This window comes from Oncorhynchus gorbuscha, unplaced genomic scaffold (assembly GCF_021184085.1).
Source record: "Oncorhynchus gorbuscha isolate QuinsamMale2020 ecotype Even-year unplaced genomic scaffold, OgorEven_v1.0 Un_scaffold_17132, whole genome shotgun sequence".
NCBI classification, from domain to species: Eukaryota; Metazoa; Chordata; class Actinopteri; order Salmoniformes; family Salmonidae; genus Oncorhynchus; species Oncorhynchus gorbuscha.
Genome location: NW_025758778.1, coordinates 1 through 4,974, shown reverse-complemented (window position 1 = coordinate 4,974; position 4,974 = coordinate 1). Strand labels below are relative to the sequence as shown.

The following is a 4,974-nucleotide window of genomic DNA, read 5'->3' as shown; positions in this document are numbered from 1 at the left end:
CTTGGCGATTATATATTACATTTGTGAAAATGCAGTTGTTTAAAATATATATTTATCAGAATATATTTGAGATTGTGGCTGAATTTACTCCTGCCAGATGCCTTTCAATATAATGTTGCTTTGACGAACATTGCACTACATTTTTGCCCTTTTAAGGCCATTCAAAAAGCTAACAAATATTAGAAAACTACAGGTCTACTTCCTTGAAAATGTTGCTGCACCTTCGATGCACGTTAACACAACCATTGGAACAAAGTGTTGTTCTTTCGTAAACTCCCTGTACAGTTGGATGAGAGCACAAATGGCCCAGTGATCAAGCGTCAGGTTGAAATACACAACAAGACTCTGTGGCACAATTGTTTAGCGCGTTAGACTGTTAATCTAAAGGTTGGTGGTTCGAGCCCACCCAGGGATGACAGTTCTCAGTTTGTTGTGCTCCATGATGTGGATATGACAAGTCTCTGTGGTGCAATTGGTTGTTGGGTTTGGCTCTTAATTTAAAAGTTGGTGATTTGAGCACATCCAGGAATGCTGTCTCTCTGTTTCTAGTGATATGGAAGACCTTCCTGGCCTTACAGTAAGCTTGCTTTTGACCTGCTGTGTGTGTTTCCTGTTGTCACATGTGATTGGTGTGTTGTTGAACATGAAAGATGACAAGTTGCTATACCTACTGGTAAAATGGCTGTCAATGGTCTCTGATCTTCTGTTACTCAATAGCTTGTTCATTTTGTGTTCTCCAAGGAACATATAATTTATTCTTATTAATCTGGATAGTATGACAACGTAAATGATGTCAATCTGGCATGAATAACCTTAGCATTTATATTTATCTCGCGAGAAGGAGCGAGTGGTCGCGGTTTGGAGCGAGTGGTCGCATCGCACTTCGCTCCCGCAGGTAGTATAACTTTTTCATTACATTTCATTACATTTCATTATATTTCATTATAGCACAACGGTTTGATTTGTCTAATCTTAGCAATTTCTTCTCAGCTAGCTACATAGCCGTCTTTGTATCAAAGATAATTGCGTAATTATCGTATTTCGCCGTCCTAACGTAGTCTTCACTAGCCAGCTAGCTAACGTCCACTGATTAGCTGCACTGGAAAAACTATTACACTCAACTGAACGACTTGATTAGTGTAGTGTTAGCTAGCTACATAGCTGTCTTTGCTGTCTTCGTTCCAAGATAATTGTGTTGTTTAGGTTTAGAGTGTGTAGTCTTAGAGTGATTATCTTAATTTACCGAGGTTAGCTAGCCAGCTATTTGTCGTCCTTAACGTAGGAAACTCTGCTAGCTAGCCAACAGCTAGCCAACGCTAGCCAACGTCTACTGAATAGAACTCAACAACCCGGTCGCATTCACAGGTAGTATCACATTTTCATTTCATTTCATTACAGTACAACGGTTTGATTTGTTTGATCGTAGATAGCTACATAGCTAGCTACATAGCCGTCTTTGTATCAAAGATAATTGTGTAGTCTAGAGCGATTTTCTAGGTTAGCTAGCCAGCTATTGTCGTTCTTTTAGCAACGTAACGTAAACAACACTACTAGCTAGCCAGCTAGCCCCCGAATAGCAGCACTGCAGAAACTATTACACTCAACGGAACGACTTGATTAGTGTAGTGTCATCAACGCACCCACTGCCAGCTAGCCTACTTCAGCAGTACTGTATCATTTTAATCATTTTAGTCAATAAGATTCTTGCTACATAGCTTAACTTTCTGAACATTCGAGACGTGTAGTCCACTTGTCATTCCAATCTCCTTTGCATTAGCGTAGCCTCTTCTGTAGCCTGTCAACTGTGTCTGTTTATCCCTGTTCTCTCCTCTCTGCACAGACCATACAAACGCTCCACACCGCGTGGCCGCGGCCACCCTAATCTGGTGGTCCCAGCGCGCACGACCCACGTGGAGTTCCAGGTCTCCGGTAGCCTCTGGAACTGCCGATCTGCGGTCAACAAGGCAGAGTTCTTCTCAGCCTATGCCTCCCTCGAGTCCCTCGACTTCTTGGCACTAACGGAAACATGGATCACCACAGACAACACTGCTACTCCTACTGCTCTCTCTTCGTCCGCCCACGTGTTCTCGCACACCCCGAGAGCTTCTGGTCAGCGGGGTGATGGCACCGGGATCCTCATCTCTCCCAAGTGGTCATTCTCTCTTTCTCCCCTTACCCATCTGTCTATCGCCTCCTTTGAATTCCATGCTGTCACAGTTACCAGCCCTTTCAAGCTTAACATCCTTATCATTTATCGCCCTCCAGGTTCCCTCGGAGAGTTCATCAATGAGCTTGATGCCTTGATAAGCTCCTTTCCTGAGGACGGCTCACCTCTCACAGTTCTGGGCAACTTTAACCTCCCCACGTCTACCTTTGACTCATTCCTCTCTGCCTCCTTCTTTCCACTCCTCTCCTCTTTTGACCTCACCCTCTCACCTTCCCCCCCTACTCACAAGGCAGGCAATACGCTCAACCTCATCTTTACTAGATGCTGTTCTTCCACTAACCTCATTGCAACTCCCCTCCAAGTCTCCGACCACTACCTTGTATCCTTTTCCCTCTCGCTCTCATCCAACACCTCCCACACTGCCCCTACTAGGATGGTATCGCGCCGTCCCAACCTTCGCTCTCTCTCCCCCGCTACTCTCTCCTCTTCCATCCTATCATCTCTTCCCTCCGCTCAAACCTTCTCCAACCTATCTCCTGATTCTGCCTCCTCAACCCTCCTCTCCACCCTCTCTGCATCCTTTGACTCTCTATGTCCCTATCCTCCAGGCCGGCTCGGTCCTCCCTCCCGCTCCGTGGCTCGATGACTCATTGCGAGCTCACAGAACAGGGCTCCGGGCAGCCGAGCGGAAATGGAGGAAAACTTGCCTCCTGCGGACCTGGCATCCTTTCACTCCCTCCTCTACATTTTCCTCCTCTGTCTCTGCTGCTAAAGCCACTTTCTACCACGCTAAATTCCAAGCATCTGCCTCTAACCCTAGGAAGCTCTTTGCCACCTTCTCCTCCCTCCTGAATCCTCCCTCCTGAATCCTCCTCCCCCTCCCCCCCCTCCTCCCTCTCTGCAGACGACTTCGTCAACCATTTGGAAAAGAAGGTCGACGACATCCGATCCTCGTTTGCTAAGTCAAACGACACCGCTGGTTCTGCTCACACTGCCCTACCCTGTGCTCTGACCTCTTTCTCCCCCCTCTCTCCAGATGAAATCTCGCGTCTTGTGACGGCCGGCCGCCCAACAACCTGCCCGCTTGACCCTATCCCCTCCCCTCTTCTCCAGACCATTTCCGGAGACCTTTTCCCTTACCTCACCTCGCTCATCAACTCATCCCTGACCGCTGGCTACGTCCCTTCCGTCTTCAAGAGAGCGAGAGTTGCACCCCTTCTGAAAAAACCTACACTCGATCCCTCCGATGTCAACAATTACAGACCAGTATCCCTTCTTTCTTTTCTCTCCAAAACTCTTGAACGTGCCGTCCTTGGCCAGCTCTCCCGCTATCTCTCTCTGAATGACCTTCTTGATCCAAATCAGTCAGGTTTCAAGACTAGTCATTCAACTGAGACTGCTCTCCTCTGTATCACGGAGCGCTCCGCACTGCTAAAGCTAACTCTCTCTCCTCTGCTCTCATCCTTCTAGATCTATCGGCTGCCTTCGATACTGTGAACCATCAGATCCTCCTCTCCACCCTCTCCGAGTTGGGCATCTCCAGCGCGGCCCACGCTTGGATTGCGTCCTACCTGACAGGTCGCTCCTACCAGGTGGCGTGGCGAGAATCTGTCTCCTCACCACGCGCTCTCACCACTGGTGTCCCCAGGGCTCTGTTCTAGGCCCTCTCCTATTCTCGCTATACACCAAGTCACTTGGCTCTGTCATAACCTCACATGGTCTCTCCTATCATTGCTATGCAGACGACACACAACTAATCTTCTCCTTTCCCCCTTCTGATGACCAGGTGGCGAATCGCATCTCTGCATGTCTGGCAGACATATCAGTGTGGATGACGGATCACCACCTCAAGCTGAACTCGGCAAGACGGAGCTGCTCTTCCTCCCGGGAAGGACTGCCTGTTCCATGATCTCGCCATCACGGTTGACAACTCCATTGTGTCCTCCTCCCAGAGCGCTAAGAACCTTGGTGTGATCCTGGACAACACCCTGTCATTCTCAACCAACATCAAGGCGTTGGCCCGTTCCTGTAGGTTCATGCTCTACAACATCCGCAGAGTACGACCCTGCTCACACAGGAAGCGGCGCAGGTCCTAATCCAGGCACTTGTCATCTCCCGTCTGGATTACTGCAACTCGCTGTTGGCTGGGCTCCCTGCCTGTGCCATTAAACCCCTTCAACTCATCCAGAACGCCGCAGCCCGTCTGGTGTTCAACCTTCCCAAGTTCTCTCACGTCACCCCGCTCCTCCGTTCTCTCCACTGGCTTCCAGTTGAAGCTCGCATCCGCTACAAGACCATGGTGCTTGCCTACGGAGCTGTGAGGGGAACGGCACCTCAGTACCTCCAGGCTCTGATCAGGCCCTACACCCAAACAAGGGCACTGCGTTCATCCACCTCTGGCCTGCTCGCTCTCCCTACCACTGAGGAAGTACAGCTCCCGCTCAGCCCAGTCAAAACTGTTCGCTGCTCTGGCCCCCAATGGTGGAACAAACTCCCCTCACGACGCCAGGACAGCGGAGTCAATCACCACCTTCCGGAGACACCTGAAACCCCACCTCTTTAAGGAATACCTAGATAGGATAAAGTAATCCCTCTCACCCCCTTAAAATATGTAGATGCACTATTGTAAAGTGGCTGTTCCACTGGATGTCATAAGGTGAATGCACTAATTTGTAAGTCGCTTCTGGATAAGAGCGTCTGCTAAATGACTTAAATGTAAATGTAATGTAAATGTTTTGTCCAGTGTGTTTGTGTGTGTATGTGTACGCCTATACGCCATGACAGTGACTCAGCCACTTCATCATTCT

At 49.0% G+C, this 4,974-nt stretch overlaps 1 non-coding gene across 1 annotated transcript; it reads left to right on the top strand.

Annotated features, from left to right (window-relative positions):
- The first annotated feature begins 341 nt into the window (after positions 1-341).
- trnan-guu lies at positions 342-418 on the top strand. Its single transcript has one exon. It is a non-coding gene; the product is annotated as a tRNA-Asn (tRNA).
- The last annotated feature ends 4,556 nt before the right edge of the window (positions 419-4,974 follow it).